The 20405-nt window shown below is 35.4% G+C and overlaps 1 protein-coding gene across 1 annotated transcript in view; it reads left to right on the forward strand.

The window, feature by feature from the left end:
• Window positions 1-20405, forward strand: part of LOC145666836 (uncharacterized) — a 241826-nt gene that overhangs the window by 194408 nt on the left and 27013 nt on the right. The gene's annotated exons all lie outside the window — the stretch shown is intronic.

The raw sequence follows: 20405 nt of genomic DNA on the forward strand, positions 1-20405 counted from the left end.
GCAAGGACGATATTCATACTTACTCCCATAGGAAAACACGGAAAACCAAATTTTAATTGTATATTGGGGATGGAACGCATCCATCAACGAAATCCATTCCTAAGTTTTAATCCCCTACATCAGTGGTTCTCAACCGATGTGTCGCGACATACTGGTGTGTCACGCAATCCCCTAAGGTACGTTCCGAAATTTTAGAATTTAAAAATAATGAAGGATTTAATAATAATTATTAAAATCGAGACAGACTGTACCAATCAATACCTCCAGCGGCAGCAATAATGCTCAGTGCTACATAGAGTCATTATAAAAACAAATAGGTTTCACTATTGTATCAATAGATATTATTATTAATAATAATAATATCAAACAAGTGTGTCGCATGTTCTGGATGTTCAATAAAGTGTGTCGTGAGTAAAAAAAGGTTGAGAACCACTGTTCTACATGCTGACCAAAGTTGATTATGGTGATGTATCAAGTAGATGTTGAGATCTTGTGTCTCCCGGATGGATAGAGTAAAACATATACAGTACCATGCCGTGGAGGGGGCGAGCGGGGCGATGGCCTCTGGCGCCGAAGTAAGGGGGCGCAAAATTCGGGAGAAAAAAAGAAAAATATATATAAAATGTGAGCAGAAAGTAATAAAAAGTTATCAAAATCAAGGAAAAACAGGGTTTATTTTGGAAAATTTTCTTACGATTTTGGTCCATGGTGGTGGTGCTTACCATGGTGGCACTTCGCGGTTGGTCTCTTGACCTCACTTATATGTAAGGGGGGAGGCGCCGTCGTATACTCTAACCCCTTGCACTGATTTTCCACAGCGCGGTACTGAAACATAATAAGGGGTTTATGGTAAAATAAAATCTTTAAAAAAATAAGTAAAAATCATGAGAAACAGACGTACTCTGGTTTGAAGCTGTTAATTGTCAATGCATTACATATTCTGTATTCTAAATATTTAATGCATTTACAAATAGTTTGTACGTCATTGCTACCGTCACTGTTAGGAAAATAAAAACAACAACAGATATAATTTTTTTTTTTTAAAAAAAAGAAAAAGTCTTCTGATCATTTTATTTTAGTGTGAATAGTTACTACAGCTAAATAATTAATTACGAAAATAATTTCTCATGTTGTTCTTAGGAAAATCACACATTACTTTTAGCAACATGCTGTCAACAATTTTGAAACCAGTGTTTAAAATATTTTTAAAAAAAAGAAAAAAAAGAAAAGAAAAGCCAAAACATACTATACTAAAGAACACAGACTTATTCGGAAGAAAGAAAAAAATAGAAAAATGCCATAAATATCATTTTCTTCTTTCCAACTTACAAGATTTTTTTCTAAATATAATGAAGTTATTATTCTGTTTGCTTAATTGACATTCGAGTTCTCACCTTGTGTATGTGCGTCTAAATGAAATCTCATTGGTCAGGCATTCAGAAAAAGGGTGTTCCGTTTTAGAATGTAATAAAAGAAAATTGAGGGTAGAACGCCGGGAAAAACGGAAGGAGGTGTAGAAAGATTAATAAAAGATGATATAAAAAAAAATCATGCTTTCTACCAATGGTGTGAACTAGTGTTTTGCAGTGTGCAATCAAGTTTCCTTAACTCTTTTCATTTTTTTTTTAAACTTAAACCCTTGCGTTACAATATGTCTTTTCCCTTTTCCCCACTACGAAAATGTCGCAGATGCTTTCATGTTCTTGTCACGGGGGGTTAGAAGAAAGTGTACTATAACATTGTAGTGTATAGCGTATAATAAAGTAATTTAATGTATCTGCCGTGAGTACACTCACATTCACATTTAAAAAATAATGAAAGAAACAAAATCACATATAGTCAAGTCACCTCATATACCTAAGGGAGGAAGTGTACTGATTCTTTTTTTCTTAAATTCTAGAAAGATTCATGACAGAAGGACAATACTGTACAATTTGCTTTAGAAAAGAGGTAATAAAACCAGAGGATGTGTGCTTATTGAATTTTAGTGTGTAAAAGAGAGACACGATTTTCGTGCGTAGAAGACAGCAATTAAGGCACATGTACTTATACTAACATGTTACACGTTTATTAATATGAAATTAAGGAAGAACACCATTATTTTCGCTATACTGTATATGGAAATGGAGTGTTTCTTTTTATATTTTCTCAGAGAAAAGACAACAGAGAGAAACTGTTAATTTGGACTGTCATAAATGTACTTTTTTTTTTGTTACTTCTTTTGAGAGTGACAAACGTAATTATTATTTCGTGAAATTTCTATATTATTGCTTTATGATAGGTTTTCTTTTAGGGGCCTTATGATGTGTTATCCCCAAATCTGTATAGACTATTATTTTCCGTTCTCTTACTTTATTATTATTGGCGTCATTTCTCTTATGGCTAATGGGCATTTTAATAGATGTTTTAATGGACATTAGACATCATAAATTATGATCGTATATTATGATACCCATTGGATGTTTATTAATATTACTTCTTCACAGAAGTCAGAGTGATTGGCAGATGAAGTGGGACGGTTTAAAGAAGGAAAGAGAGGAGGAAGCCCTCCACTTTAGTCTTTGTGACAAACTTTGCTTATGCATATATGCTTCTGTATATATACCCACACAATATAGACACAGAGTATCGATGTATCTACGGGGCGCTTCATTTTTGCCAGTATAGATCCAAATCTCTGCTTATGGCCCAGAAAGAAGAGTTCCTGTGGGACATCCTGTCGCTCGCAGACGTTCCGATTTAGCCCGCAGTCCAGAATTTACATCATCTGTCTCGAAGAAATTGTCCAAGATTCCAAATGTCCCGGCTTTCCTCCAAAACATACTCAATTGATAGACACTCTTCTTGAGTGTTGGCCTTCTAATGTTCCAGCTAGGATCAAGTTCATAATTACTATAAATTTTCATAGTCTGCCCCAACTTTTTTAGTCTTGACTAATGACGGGACAACTTCTGAGCATACACGTGTTGTCCCATGATAGGCACGGCCCGTTCAATTTCAAGAGAACTAATATGGTTATTTCATTACTCATTATGTGTAGTGCTGAAGTTAAAATACAGCTAAATTAACTAAAGACGACAGCAATTTTTTGACTGCTTTGACGCAAGTTTTCAACTCTTTTCTATTATCCTGAGCCAGAATCTTCATTTCCATGTACTGTTTCGTCCCCTTATCTTGTACTATTTGGTCCGACTTTCTTTTATAGGTATTTTGCTTTCAACTATTCCCTCCGTAACTAATATGATGATGTCTCCGTATCTCATATAATGTGTCCAATCATTCTGTCTCCTCATTTCGAAACAATGTTCAGTATATTTCTCTTTGATATGGAAAATTAATTCACTTTCGATAAATTTCAGCGATAAAGTTCTGCTTTGTGTGAAGTTTTGCTGTATATTATAGTAGAGAGAAAATGTCCTCAAAATGACATCTACTTTAGCGAGATCGCATCTGTAAAGAAATACCAGCGCTCTTTTATGTTTTTCCTCATTGAGGAGTAAAAAAAAACATTAAGAGAAACGTTGAGTTTTTATGTTTTGTTTTCGCTATGTAGAAGAAGACAGACACTTTAATTAAAATACATTTCGAGCAGTGACACGTCTACAAATTGCGTCGCTGACAGCTGCCACAAAGGGGCTTGGCGCTCGAAAACAAACAGCCAAAATTCTTGCAATGAGAAAAACTATTTGTGTTAGCTTAAAAACTCTCTCGTTTTCTCTATGCTAGTTTGCACGCCTCAAACTAATTATTGGGCCTATCATGTTGCTTTCCAGGCTAATTTTAGCATCTTTGTTTGTGTAGTTTACTATTACTTTTTCATTCTTGCTTGTAAACCCTCTTAGCCCCATCTTCTTAATTGGCATTCAACTGTGCCTCTTAAACGTCCAATTTGGTAGCCGTCGCATTCTTACTTAACAGAATATTTTCTGTTGGCACAAGCTTACGAGATCATTTATTTTGTTTTTCCAGCTCGCATTTGTGTGTCTCTGCCAAGTAAAGGATTAATATGCCATCTATCTTCTAACGTATTAAACAAAACAATGTCACCTTTTAGTATTTGATTGTATGTTTTATTATTTATTTATGTATGAGCCCATTTAGCAACCCGAACACAGAACACTGTTACCATAAGGCTACGTAGATTTTACTATAATTTTCTCTTATATTTTCGAAATGTATATCTTGTTTTCTTTTCAGTAAATATTTTAAGGGCCCTTAGAGAGAGAGAGGAGCATCAGACTATACTTTGTTTAGCTTATACGAGCTTTAGCTCTACGTAACTCAAAACAGTCCTCATTATCAATATCAATTAAATATTTTGAGAGACGTTCACCTGTAAACAAACTTTATAATACTCTTTTTCCATTGAATTCTGACATATCTTCATCTGAAAAATAATTAACCCCACCATCATTTTATTCAGGGGCATTATTTAGGAGGTCAAAGTAAAATTGTTCCCGTTAGTTTGATATATAAACCGATAGTATAGTAATATTTAAGATGTCAATATGAAGCATATTAAAATTAATTATTACGATTGAATTAATGTGTAAAACGCTATCGCACTTTAGTTTGATTTCCGGCATCCTCCTAAAATTGAAGAAGTTTCATTGACATTTTTTCAGCTTTTCAGTTAATATTAGTTGTTGTGACTGAGCCTTCGGCCCGCTGTATGCTATAGGCTAAAATAACGCTTAATTAAATGTTCTAGTTGATTACATTAATATATATTCTTGAAATACAACTAATTATACTGAAAAGATACAGTTTTTAATGTGCAATTAAATCTTCATAATATAGTTTTAAATCGGTGACGGTAGGGTTGCCATATCTCAAAAATGAAAGTCCGGGACGCTACTAAATTACGGAAATCTTTGAAATGTTTAAAATGAAAAGAAGTGTTAGAAATATATACTAATTTACTTTCTTCCATTAGATGGAGTTGTTGAAGTATTACGTAATCACATTTTTAGTCAATTTAGTAGACTTTCTCCTCTCTAGTTAAGCAAACGTTTTCCCCCACCTCATAAAGCTTCTATTTAAAAAAAAAAATTACCCCAACATTTTCCCATTGTTGTCTGATCAGTTTTATTAATTAAAACAATATATTTTTTCTTCTTGAAAGTCAGTGGAAAATTACCAAAAATATCGGTAATTAATTATTGATTAAAATATTTCAGAAGCAAGATGCAGATTGAAACAGAGTACCAAAGATAAAAGAAGTTTGAGCAGTAAAACCTTTTGTCCCTGGTCTAATGAAACGAATGAATGCTTCGTTCAATGTCAAAGTAGTTAAATCGTGGAATTAAATCCGTTTTATGTACTCATTTTTTTTTCAAACTTTTGAATTGCCACACGCAGAAGTTGAAAATAATAATTATATACATAACCCTGTGAAAAAAGCAAACTATAATATTTCCTTTTTTTTCGCTGGGTGGGACATTTAAGCGTCCCGAGAAATATTTCCGGGATGCCGGGACGGAGATCTCGATTCCATGGCGGCTCCGGGACGGATGGCAACCCTAAATGGCGGACATCTAGTAGCGTGAAGAAGATAATTGATAGCGCACGTAACGACATCTGTGAGAGAGATTATTTATTATTAAGATTGTAAGTGGGTAGGGAATGTTATTTTTTATTTATTTGAAAATCATATAAAAGATTGTGTTGATAATTCAGCGAAAATATAAATATTTTCTAGTATCTTTTCTAATAGCATATCTTCTATTGAAAAAAAGTTTCCATTGAGAAAGAAAAGATACTGATCTAGTTTTGTTTGGACACAATAGTAGTACTTTAGCTCAAAGTTTTTGTCTGGTGTTTCTGGAGAAGAACTGAAACACAAGAGCTTTCTACCAGAAGATGAAAAGGCAATTGACGTGAAGTGGATGAGCGCAAGAGAATGAGAGAGTGAAAAAAAAGAAGACCTATATTGGTTTGAAAATGGAGGGGGTGTTTCCGAGCTGTCTGTTCTCATCTAGAGGAGAGACCTACCATGTCATGAACACTGTCTTCTTTTGCTAACTGGTGAGGCGGAGTCCTGCCTGTCACTTTCAACACCCGAGAATGGTTTTGTGGCCGGACGTTGTTCAAGCTATACATAAATACGCTTTTTCCTTATATCTATCTTCTTACTCACAAACACTCAAATGAAAACGAACGAACAACCTGTCATCGGATTTCCTCAGCTGAGCGGATGGAACTCCCTTGTATATATTGTACAAGGGCTCAGCAGGGGGACAAGATTTTTCTGCAAGAAATTGTAATCTGGAAGAGAGAACGGAAGTTTCTTGTCGCCTGTCATGGGATTGGTTTGAACCATGGTTAATTATCAAACGAAGGAAACATGCAAAACAAGGGACACATCCATCACGCCTTTTGCCACAGTGATACCAACCGAGTAATTCAATTGTTTCTCGTGATATTTTCTCCCTTTTCTTCTTCTTCTTCTTCTTTTAGTAAGCTTTCATTGTGGTTTAGCAGCGAGTTACAATTGACATGTAAGCATGATAAAAAATGTCTTTTATTACGTATCTGGATCTTATTGGAGTCACTTCTATGCGAAAACAGTTATAGGATGAAAGAACAAAACTTCCTGATTTGGTTTGCGTGGTTCAGGTTAACGGTCATTTTTCAGAAGCAAGAATATGCAAAATACGTATACCTACTGGTAATTGAAGCCGGGTACTCCGCACCTAAAGACACTGCAATCAAGTGACTAATACGTGTGGTCCCGAATTCGGATTCCGTCTTCCTAGTTGATCTAGTAGTGTGCCTTTGGTACACATAATCCTTGGTCCGATTCCAAGTAAAATAACGTTAAACATTTGAATGTATTGCGGTGATTCGTATTCCGCTTTAAACCGTAGATATACGTCCCATATATAACCTTGTGCTGAAAACGGAAGTTGAATTAAAAAGTCACCCCTACCTAAGGCAAGGACGATAGTAATTTAAGCTATTAGGGGGTTAGTTGGTAGGACTAGAATTTAACGTCCCTTTCAGCACCTATGCTATATATGACGTGAACCTACAGTTTAGTGCAATGTATTCAAATTTCAATGCTCTCCTTCGGAGAATCGAACCTGGGACTCCGTACACCAAAGTTTCATGCGCTAGTAACTAGACCAGCAGAAAAGACTTTTTTGTGACTAAGTGCTATCTCTTCAAGAGTCAAGTGGATGTTAATTCGTTGATCTATGGTCAAAGGTTCTTAACTCAAAAAATTACATATTCAGGACAACCAAAACAAACTGCAAATTATGTCAACATAAGCCTTTATTACCGACCAAACATGATTTAAGGACTTTTCTGTCCAGATATCACAAATAATACCAAAAGAAAGATAGTTTTTCTTGTCAATATTGTAATACAAACTGAGAACGTTCAAAAGTGACTTAAACTTCTTTGATCGTGCACTAAAGAATTTATCTTATTAGAATGTTGAATACGATCTATCTCAGCAACTGGTAAACTAACCTACTATTTTATAAAATAATAATAATAATCAATGGAGGGAATATAATATGTAAGGTTTACAATAATAATTTAACGCAAACAAGAGTTTTGATTAATCTGACAGTGTAAAAAAGAAAAATAAGATAAGTGACACTTTATAAATAGACCTATAATGCTTCTTGGTTAAAAGAGAAATACAAGATAAATGCCGTATTTTTCATAAATTGCGAGCACTTTTTCTTTTCTCTTTTTTACATTTGCTTTCTTTTGCCCCAAAATCGTGAAATAATATCCGAAACTTTCCTAAAAATTGTGATAGTTAACCCCAATTTATTGGTGATTTACAGAAAGGTAGAACTATGAAAGTTTCATTCGACAAAGGTTTTACACCGATTTTGAGTAACGAAGAATGACCTTTTTTAAAGTGCTTATTGCTAGTTTTATAATACGTTCTTGGTTAACTACCACAAAAATTGTTATAAACTGGTCTGTAAAAAGATTTATTAGACCATTACACTTAGTATGTGAACATTAACGTTGAATTAAAATATTGTAGAGATCTAATTCGGTTAATAAATAAATATACCTGTGCAACCCGTTACACATTCAACTATGTTTGGTTGTATAACTTGCAGGATAATAGAAGACGAAGTGAAATTATTTCTTTCTTTATCTGATTATATTAAACAAAAGGCGGCACTGTAATTCAGTGGTAGTATACGAAAGATCTTTGGTTCGATTGCAGGCATTACACGTTTGTAATGGACAATATTCCGTGTCAGTGGGGATCCTCTTCTTTCTAACCACATTCACATTCCTACATTTTTAAAAATAATTATTCACTTCCATTGATGAATTGTTTCGTTTAGCCTAACCGTGAGACATTAACTTAAAGATTTCATTTTAATACTAAACAAAGGTAACTTAATTAATAAAATATACCAAGTTTAAAAAGGGAAGGAACATCCACCTAAGTTATAGAAGGAAGAATACCTTGAAGAATATTCTGTTACTGTACCGAAACGTTACGAGAAATACTTGCTTGTACCTCCATTTTGTATATGCTGAATTGTTATTTTAATACAGCAAAACTTATCTAAAGTTGTCTTTCTTAAGTTTCGAAGCAAATTGATTGTCTTAACACCATTGGTCAACTTCCAGAGTATTCAATTCAAAACTTTATGAATGAAAAAAAAAACACACGTAAATTTGCCTATTTCTTTAATTTCGCCACATTTTGTTGAAATACATTGCTATAACTGTGTGCTATTATAACTTCTTCAGGCAGCCGTCTGCACCCAAAACAGTGGATAAATGTAAAATATTTCCATCCATAGTTAATATATATATATATATATATATATATATATATATATATATATATATATATATATATATATATATATATATTATTTTTATAAGAGAAAGAGTACAGATGAGGTGTAAGATCAAGTTTTCATGTTACATCAATCATTTCTCTAAGTATAGTTTTATTAAGAAAGTGAACAAAGATTGTGATTTAGGGAAGTTTTGGGGGTTTGGACCCAGTGGTCCTCCCTCCGTAGGTGTGTCTCTAAGTTAAACCATGTGTAATTGATTTATTTTATTTTTTTCAGTGTCATGATACAAGCAAGATTAATATCAGTTTGTAAGGGCTTGAGCCCCTTTACTAAGGCCTGGAGATGGTATTGCATTGAAAATAGAAACTTCTGTTTATTTACCGAAGAACATTTGGATTTTAATCATTAATGTATATTTTAGAATAACATTCTTGTTAAAACAATTTCTGATGGAGTTAGTAACACTGTAACATTGAGGGAGCTTCGCTTCCATCTGTGGTTTCTGACTGTACAGTATTATCTTTGTGTGAAGCCTTATTTCTTGCAAGCGACGTGTGACATTTGACAGGAGAAACCCACGGTCATAAAACCGTTGATGCTGTTTCTGCATGAACTTTTTAACAAAGGAAACTCGCAGTAGTAGATTCGTATTTCTTTTATTTTTTCTCTTTTTTGAGAGAAAAAAATATTGTCACTTGTTTCTTTTTTTGATTTTCTCCTCCAAACAAACTCTTCTTTCTTGTTAGCTCCTTTTTCTTGAATTGTTGGCCGGGAAGATTTTGCTAATATGTTTGGGTAGGTTATTATTTGTATGAAAACGTTATGAAGAAATACTTTATTTATTTACTGTACTTCCACTTTTTTTTTTTTTTTTTTTTTTAATCCTGTGATGTAGATATGCAGTGGTGTATTGAAGATTTTGTTTCGGGGAGGGTGTTATGCACAACACGTGAATAAGCACATATTTTTTTGTTCCTTTTGGATGCCGAAAAATTTTAATGAACTTTTGCATGTAACGAATTTATTTGGGGGGGAGAGGGGACTTGAGCCTGATAGCCACTCCTCTAAATACGCCACTGTTGATATGTAATCTGATGCTTAAACGCGTGTGCTTTTGATGCGCGAAGTCGCTGGATTTGATTTCCGATGGAGTCACAGTTAAATTCAATTTTCTGTTTTGATCTCACGAGCAGCGTTTGCTCACAAGATGAGAAATAATATTTTTTTTTTCGTCTTGTTCTGTAAATTTATGTAAAATACCCTGATTTTTTTCTTAATTTCATCTAGAAGTTATCAGAATTCTCCCGTGTTACGAGAGGTCCCACGAGGGGTATGATTAACAACATTTAAGCCATATTTCTTATTAGAGTATACTGTATAATGACTTGCATATGTTTAAAGTTTGATAAATGCTAGTCATTGTGTTCATAAAATCACTTTATCAGCTTATATATAGTTTCTATACTATGCAAGGCGTCTCTGGTGGGGGAACGAGGGGGCGCGTCCCCCCGATATTTTGAAGTGCAAAATATTCAATATTTTATTCTAATTTAAATTATTTACTAACAACAGAATATCATATAAATAATAATAATTATATTTATTTGGAATATAATATTCAGTGAAAAGATTGTAATCGAGTTCTTGATATACCCTAGGGGGTCCGTGAAGGTAAGCAGAAAGGTAACAAATAGAATCGAAGTTTATTAACAGGTTGGGCTAGGTAGTACCATTTAAATCACTTTCTTTGATGTCCTCCCCACCCACCCAAATTTTACATGCCAGAGACGCCATTGATACTATGAATCATGTAACACTGAAACTATATTTGAGATCTAAAACTTGAGTGAACTAATGCTGCTTAAGAGTCTTCATTCCGGCGAAATTAAAATACCGCTAATTTTACCAGTAATTATGTGATATCTTCAAATAGATAAAAGATAATCGAAATGTGGAACAAGAGCGCCCTAGACAATATTATTTTACATGAGAAACCGTTATCACGACTCACTTATCTGCTTTCGATTTCGAGCCATTTTGAAAATCGGCATTTATTTTCGCGTTTCAAAACAGCTGAAAACGGAAAGCCGCTAGGTGACTTGCGATAACGGTACCTCACGCAAAATAATATTGTCTAGGGCGCTCTTGTTCCATATTTCAATTATCTTTTATCTATTTGAAGATATCACATAATTACTGTAAAATTAGCGGTATTTTAATTTCGCCGGGATGAAGACTCTTAAGAGACTTGAGAGATTTCTCGTCTCGGGAGGCAACACTGATTACAAGAGAGTCAACTTCGGGCTAATAAGCCAAAAATTACGACTGTGGAAGACAATGTTCTCAACATAAGTACATCACCATAGAAGAGGCAATGTGGCCGTCCATAGCCCATTCATAGAAGGTAGCAGGAAACAGCAACTTAGAAATATATATACAGTGCAACCTGTCTTGAGCGGAATCGAGCGGGAGTTGCAAGAATTTCCGTTAAAGTCAGGTTTCCGCTTAGTGGAGGTAGACCTTTCCTTTCTTTCTTTCTCTTTCTTTTTTTAATACATGCTTATAAAGGGGCATACTGAGAAAATATATTGCTCTACATACATTGTTCGATTACAGTACTTCTTTCTTCTACGAATAAATACACAAAAACTTAAAGTGAATACAAAATTTCCTATGCACACGTTTTCTTTATTTTTCTAATAGACAAGCAGGGTTTTCTGTGTTCATTGCTGCTTGACTTTCCGCATACACTTTAACCTGATAAATTATACTAAGTGAATCAGAATCATTTTTCCGTAAGGCAAATTTTTGCAGTTCCTTTCAACTTCTGAGATCATCTTTATGTATTTATTCTACACTCTTCGAACTCGGTATCGTATTCCTCTTCTTCTTCTTCTCGTTTTCTTCTTTCCGACATTCCGTATGATTCTTGATTAAGTTGTGGGGATTAAGGACAATTTGTGGTGGTGAATATGAGTAGTGGTTGGGGAAGGTCAACACTGTCCAGAAATATTTAACAAAAGAACGAACATTTTATCGCAGACAGTGTAATGTATATGTCTCACAAAATGTCTAAACATCTTCTAAACGCTGTAATCCGAAACTCAGAATTTTCCGTTAAATGTTTATTTTTCTTTCCGTTGTCCGCGTAACACAGTTTCCGCTTAATGAAGGGACTTTTTACACGTTTTGTTCTCCAAAATTCATGGGACCGTGAAATATTTCCGTTTAAGACAGTTTTCCGTTTAATAAAGGGTCCGCTGAAGACAGGTTTTACTGTATATATATATATATATATATATATATATATATATATATATATATATATATTGTTAGAACCACCTTACTAGCTAAGTGATCGACATCAAAATGTGTAATGGAATCATCTGATTTGATGCATACCAATGAGAATGCCGAAAGTAGTTTTTTTTTTCATCTACTTCTGTGTTTAATCCAGTCTACAAATTCTGTTCCTCTCTCTCATACACAAACTTTATGTGAAGATGAAATGCTGTGGACCCGAGAAACGAAACTTTTTCGTTATTTTAACCTTGATCAATTTTAACCCCAATAAGAATAATTATTATATTCAGAAAGAAAAGCGCGCCCAGAAATCCGGGCTAATATCATTATCATTACCATCACCCTTATTTATGGTTAAATTACTGGAATCGAGACAATTCCAAATGTTGATTTCTTTCTTGTATCAAAATCTGCATCATGTATTCACCTATTAACCAAGTTCTAGGTATTGTTGTTGTTATTATTAGGATGAGGATTAGTAATTAGATTTCTGGGCTTTCGGCATCTATGGCCATGTTTTGCCTGTCACGTATATGAGGGATGACGTCCATCGGCGAACACACTATCCGGGGAAAGGGAAGGAAGGAAGCGGCCTGGGACCTATAAGTTAGGTACTACCCCGGCATTCACCTGGTGTGAATAAGGAAAACCTCATTTATGAAAGGATGTTAAGTAATTGTTTTCGTAAGGAGTTCTTCGACAAAAGGCCTGTTTAAATAGTACGTCGACATTCGGTTTGAGGTTTTGAAGAAAGAAAAAACGTTGGAAAACTCTACTAAGGATGAAAAGTGTCCACTTTGAATCAACATCACGCTCACGCCATCAAACCGATATCACACTTACTCGAGCTCACGCTAATACTGTATCATCAATCTGACAACATTCTTACTAGACCTCACGCTCACATCATGATTTGGAACTCGCGCGCTTTCAGCTTCGTGAGGGTGAGGGCGAGTATGTATGAATTCTGAACTCTTGAACGCCATCCTTCTGAGTTCTGGGTACCTTTGAGCATGGTGAACAGGCTCGAGGTTCGAAACCATTCGTTCCCAGTCGCCTTGATAATAGCTCTTAATCTTACTTCGGTGCACACTCAACTGTAAAAACCATATTCCAAAACATATCTGAGGAAGGTCATGTTACATTACCGAAACACCTTTACACAAGCATTAGTAATACATGTACATCAAGTGCTTTGGTCGGTTTTGCTTTATTAACATGTCCTGAAGAAACCATTAGAAACTAACTTTTGTCAGTGTTTTAGAAAACTCTTTTTACAAGTTAAGCAACAATCATTAAGATAGACATGAAGTTGCTTTATAACCCAGGTCTCATGTGACGTGTAAATCAGTCGATACGTTATACATGCGCTTCGGTCTATTAAGTGAGAAAATGTTCCCCCTAGTAACACATACAAACATCCCCTTGATCAGTCAACAAGTATACGGTCGCTCTATATTACCCTCTGGTGTGGTGTTTTCAACCACTTTATTGGGTTCACATACTGAACGGTGGATAAGACAAGAGCGACAGATATTAGTCCCTTGAGACAGGGAATGTGTCACAGAATCAGTGTTGCAAATTTACTTTCTGTGATAAGTACAGATATTTACTAGTTTGGAAACACGTTCCATGCGTGTAGGGCGGCTCAGTTTAGTTCAGTTTACTATACTATTTACTATTCATGTACCATATGATATCAAATTTCTTTGCGGAGTTAAACGCAGTTAATTCGCAGTAGAAAAGACTTAATTCTCAACATGGAGCAGGGGTTTACTTTCTATTTTCTCGAAAGTACACATGAGAAATGACCCTTAAGTACAGTTCCCTAGAAGACAAGAATGGAGGCTCTCTCGTTTCCAAAAGGTGTCGCAAAAGTGATGTCTCGTTCCATAAAGTATGTATGTTTCTATTGGAAGATTTGTGTCTCATTTCGTAAAGTATGTATGTTTCTATTAGAAGAGCCCTGTCTCTTTTCCAACAGTATGTATGTTTCTATTGGAAGAGCCTTGTTTCGTAAAGTATGTATGTATGTTTCTATCGGAAGAGCCCTGTCTCATTTCGTAAAGTATGTATGTTTCTATTGGAAGGGTCCTGTATGTTTCTAGCGGAAGGGTATCTATTGGAAGAGCTCATCTCGTTTCATAAAGTATGCATGTTTCTATTGGAAGAGCACTATGATAAGCATTAATAATATATTTAGTTTAATTAATCATAGTTAATCACATATTACGAGGTCACCTATATTATTTTATTTAGCTCAATTTAGCTTTACTTAAATATATTTCATGTTTGATCATGTTTCCCCCTCATTCATTATAACTTCATGATATTGAAGAATTCATACTGGATTCGTCTATTTATACTTTTTATTTGGACTCATTTCCGTGATAATATTTTTATTTTTATACAGATGAATGTGCCAAGTACTGAATAAACAATTTGTATATCTCTTTCTTTTTAACATAATGAACTGTACTTTTTCGTACGCAGAAAAAAAAGCATCGACAGGTTAACCTTTACCAAATAAAATCATTATAGCCTAATCAGGGGCGGATCCAGGACGGACTTCTTGGGGGGCAGTGAAAGATTTTAATTTCTCTATCACCGGACCGGACTTTTGCAGCACTGGTGTGGCTGTACCGTTGCGGAAGGGGGAAAACGACCCTTCGCCCCCTGGATCTACCTATAACTCTAATTCTTTTCTTAACATCCCACTTTATTTCCTTTTAAAACTTTATAGATAGATATTAATTTCTCTGGGTGATACGAAAGGATGAAGATAATTTCTCTTGCGGGCGAGGCCAAGTTAACAACGTCAAATGTAACTTGAAAAAGAGAACAATACCATGAAATTTTAAATTGTTAGGTGTATTCGTCATGTGCCTTTTTTTATTCTTCTTTTAAATTTAATTCCGTTACTCAATTACCCTGGTTGCCTTTGTTACTTTATTTTCAATTCTTTGATATTTATATCGCAAAGAACAGCATCATGTGAGTGTGTGTATTCTGCGAAAGTGTTACAGGTTATTCCACAGAAACTAACTCCATAGTATGCGTTTGAGGAGCACTGGAGATTGGAATCATAAGCGTGAAAATTTATCCCCAAAAGCTCGATATCAATTACAATTTGTAGGTGCAATACATAATTAAGCTGGAAATGCATAAAAGTGACTGTTTACGTTTTATTTTTGAACATTTTTTTTTAAAGAAAGAAGTTTTCCTTAAACGGTTACGCCCTTTCTTCAGTATGACTTCATAAGAATTTGAAGATTTTATTGATAGATATGGAAGATTTGCCAAGGAACTGTATAGATCTAAGATTACTGGCGTTGGTCTATACGAAATTCCTTTATTAAATACTTCAGATTGAAGAGCATCATGGTCTTGGGTTTAGATTTTGTGGGGTTCTAAACTACTGAAGATAATGGAGCTCTTTATGTATCCAGATGAACGTAGGACCCTATATACAGAAATGAAGAAACCAGTGATATTTTAGGAAGCAGGCTAGCAGAAGGGGCTCCACTACTTACATCAATGGCGTGTTTAGGGGGGCTTCCGGGCTTAAGCTTCCCCGAAATCTTATTTACTATAGTAAAGTATATGAAATATCTTGCAAAATTTTCACATTTTCAGGCAAAGCCCCCCCGAAACAAAATCGTAAATACGCCACTGCTTACATCATAGGGGCTTACACAAAGGAAACACGGTAGCTATATGTAGATTTTACTTTATTTGTTGTTTTTCTTATATTTTGGAAATGTACATTCAATTCTTTTCTTGTGGGAGACCCGGGTTCGATTCCCGGCGGGAGCTCATGTGGTTCGGATTCCACATTAATCAGTAGGTCCACATCACATAGCCTATAGCCTCGCTGCTGAACGGGACGTTAAACTCAAAATCAACTCAACTCAATTCTTTTCTATAATTTTTGAGGCCCCCAAGAGCGTGAGGCTCTAAGCCATAGCTTGTTTATCTTATACGTAAACCCGATGGTGTATAATACATACAATATGTAGATATCATAATTGTAATTGTAAATTAAAAATATAGGATCAAAGATTATAATTATTATATTGGCAGAGATGAAATTGAGGAATGGAATGAGGTGCAGTCATTACTAATATTCGAGTAATCGAATAATGAATTATTCACACGTTAACAGCACTATTACTTACTCTCCTTTCGTATGCGGGAGAAATTGACTTGATTCTTATTAATTTAACTAGCATTTGCCAAATATGACTATACGTTTTCAACGTCGCAATAGATTTTGTACCAGTGGCGACATCTATATTCTTTCTCTTGCACACAAATTCAACCCCCTAGGACGGGGAAAAAATAAATTAAAAGCAAACTGAAACCCATGAAAATTTGTTTCGAATTAAGAAGCTGAAGTGTGGGTCGCCATGGCCATTGACGCGGCAGCTTTGGTATACCATTATACTATGATCTGTCTCACGACGCTATATAAACAACACAAATTATTCTGTCTTCCACTGGCGACATCTGTTGTCACAAAAAATAAGAACTCTGCTTTTCGAAATTTTGTGAAAAAAAAAAAAAGGAAAACGTTTACATTAGTTTAGCTTAAATATCTTTTATATTAGGTTAAATTTGATTTTTATAAATTAAAAGCATAAACCACTAGTGAATTTGTATTTTCTTATCCATGTTATTATCGTCATCTGTTGGCCAACAAGAGTTGTACCGTATTGTTGCATTTTTCTTAACAAACGTGAATATTTCTGAACAGTACATGAAACACAAAGTGTGATCCACATCTCCGTCAACGTTCTCGAAATACTTCTTCAGATATTTTTGTCATGTTTCCTTTTATTTAGAGCGGACTTGCAATGAATCCTTTTCCCTCAGAGATAATATAGATTGTGAATTTTCATAGTGTACAATACATTCCACATATGAAATATTTTGGATGATTAATTATGGGGGAACTAGGGAGCGTGATAGCTGAGTGGTAGAGCATTCACCTCATCTCTGATGTATGGGGTTAGTTGGTCTATTCCAGTTCGCGCCAAGCGATTTTGTGGTGGACAAGTACCATGTGCATGGGTTTTCTGGGGATTCTGTTTACGTTTGCTCCCACTTTCTTCATTTCACCATTTCATTCGTTCTGATCGTCACCGTATTCTATAGACTACACGGCATAACCGCGAGACATAACGCTATATATATAAATATCACTTCATAGGATTTAGGTCAGGGCACTGCGGTTTCCACATCCCACAAACCCTTCCCCCAATTCAGCTTTTAGGAAGCACATTCTATTACTAATGCTCTATACTCTGCAATACAAGTTAAAGTTTACAAATATAAGATACTGTAGTGCTTAGCTATCAGTGCCGTGCCGTGGAAAATCAGGACCCTGGGCAAGAGTATACGACGACGCCCCAGTACATATGAGTGAGATCGACAGATCAGCCGCGAAGCACCACCATGGTTGGCGAAGCTTAAGAAAATTTTCACAAATAAACCCCGCTTTTCCGTGATTTTGAACACTTTTTTATTACTTTTTTTTTCATTTTATGTATGTGCACATGCATTTTCCTAACATAAGTAACATTTTTCCTCTTTCTTTTTATTTTCTTCTATTCTCTTCTTATTTCCTTCTGAATTTTTCGCCCTTTTACTTCGGCGCCCGGGGCCGTCGCCCCACTCGCCCTCCCCACAGCACGGCACTTAGGTTATACACAGGTTACTTTTGTATGTTCTCTTGAGTAGTGGAGTACGCAAAGGAGAATACCGTGTTTGAACTCCCTTTCTGCAAGATATAATTTTTTAAAAAATAAAAATATAATACATATATACGTATGAATGCAAATATTGCACGTATCCTAAAGCTATATGGGTACTTGAACCTTCTGATAAAATTCTTTGTACGCCACTGCTCCTGAGATGAATACTGGATAGCAACGTCCTTGTGCACTGGTACTTTCCGAGCGACATGTACATAATATGTGTGAACGTGTATGAATGAAATTCCATATGAATGGGAAGTGGGGGGGGGGGGCAAGGAAGTAGAAAATACAGTATAAATATACTATTGATTTTCCATTATAACCTTGGGCTTGAAAACGATAACTATAGTTATACAAGCGACTAGAAGATTGAAAAAAATCTAAAAGTTAAAAAAAAAATCCATGTGTTTAGGGCAGAGAGAAACACGTTAATAATAGCAGCGGTTACTTTAAATTACAATGTATTTATGAGACAGAACGAAATAAAAGGTTTTTAAGGTAAAAGAAATGAAGAAAGGAGTTGCAAATGTACAAAAGGGGAAAGAAAAAAGAAAAAAATAATAAAATGAAGCACAAAAATAACATCTAGAAACAGGAAAATGTATATATATATACTGAACAGATTAAATTCCGGCGTTTTGTCTCTCTGTTTTTGAAGAAGGTTACCGAAGGATTGTATGCTGTAAGCGAATCTGTTTTAATCGCTGCAAGGGTTTTTTGAAGGGCTTGTTCCAGCCACTCTGAAGGTGTCATTATTGCATTGCATTCACACGGAGCGGCGGCGGCATCCTCCAAAAGTAAAAAGATCCTCTCGAAAATACAAGACGTTGGAGAAAAAAAAAGGTGTCACGTGAGGTGTGCCTTCCAGGGCCGATCCGTTTCTTCTCTTGCCTTTTTGATTCCAGTTGCTCATTGCTGTTTTCCTCACGTCATTGTCGTAAAAAGACTCCATCAAGTGTTGCCACACCACGTGGAAATTAGCTAGTAATTGCTTTCCGAAGCGAAACATGACTAAAAACACTGTTTTGCTAGACTTTTATCATCCGTATCTGAGCCATATGATACATACGGTTACGACAAGCGCTAATCCCCTAATAGTTGCCAGCGTGTCTGTATCTTTTCAGTGTATTTTTAAGGACTACCTTCCAGGAAATGTGACATTTACGTACATTGTATACCTAGGTAGATCTGGTTTATATATATACATTGCACCTAACATTTGATTTGTCTTCTTAGAGGGCACGATGCTTCCGTGGTAGAGCACTTCCCTCTGATGCTTATGTCCCCTGGTTCGAGTAAGTTTGTGGTGGACAACATCGTCTCCGTGGGTTTTCTTGGGGTACTCCCGTTTCCTCTCACGTTCTCATTCCACCAATATTTCATCGTCATTCACTTGCCTTCATCATCCGTCTCCCTTAGCCTAAAGTGAATAATCGTGGGACGTAAAACTGAAAGATTTCATTTGTTTTCTTTAAGGTTGGTGTAAAGGGACAAGTTTCGCCGATAGATGTCACTACAGTCTTCGTATCTCTCTCATGTATTTTTTACCTTTTACGAAAATTTACAATTTCTCTTACAAATCTCAACTTAGAGATTTCAAATTTTTAGAGAAGGAACTTCATAACCTATCGAAGGCAACAAACTGTGCCGATTTTTTATTTAAAATTTTCTTCATTGTTGAAATGGCTTATTTGTTGAAATTGGATATCCAAATCTTTAACAGTATACTGTTTCAACAATGAAGAAAATCATAAATAAAAATCGGCACGGATTGTTGCCTTTGATAGGTTATGAAGTTTCTTTTCTAAAAATTTGAAGTCTGTAGGTTGAAATTTGTAAGAGAAATCGTGAATTTTCGTATAAGGTAAAAAATACATGAGAGAGATACGAAGACTGTAGTGACATCTATCGGCAAAACTTGCCCCTTTAAACCAACATTAACAGTCAAACGCAGCATAACATTTTACGCCATGTTCAAAACTTATTCGTCAATTGATCTCGACCAAATTTAGCATGAAAGCAGACCTTGACTTACATAATATACGCGTCCTTTGGTTCGCGAGTTATTGGCGATCAAAGTTGGGGTATGAACTTATTTTAATCTATCTCGTATACAATCTTCATGATTCATCCGACCGTGACTAAACTTGGTATGAAGATAGAGCTAGACTTGCTGAGTTTGCTTGTAAAATATTACCTTATGCAAACCTATGATTCCCAACTGATAAGTGATCAGATTTTGAAGTTTGGATTTACGAATTGTGTATATCCTACGCGGACTTTCTTCGCGACCCTACCAAGAATTAACAAGGGACCACGGGTAAAAGTGGATTTGGAAATTTAGGGGGACGAATGACGTCACGCCGTTGTAATTTTTTTTTTTTTTTTTGGAAAGCGAGGGACGCTACAGACATTACCTGGAAGTGGGTGGACGGCGTTTCCTTTCACTTTTACCCATTGCAAGGGGCTCAAACTGGTCCGTAGGTAGAACACTATAGTGCTACTAAAATGACTTGAGCCGTGGCAAAAATGGGAACTAAAGCTT

Source organism: Thermobia domestica, chromosome 12 (genome assembly GCF_964235325.1).
Source record: "Thermobia domestica chromosome 12, izTheDome1.hap1.1, whole genome shotgun sequence".
Lineage (NCBI taxonomy): Eukaryota > Metazoa > Arthropoda > Insecta > Zygentoma > Lepismatidae > Thermobia > Thermobia domestica.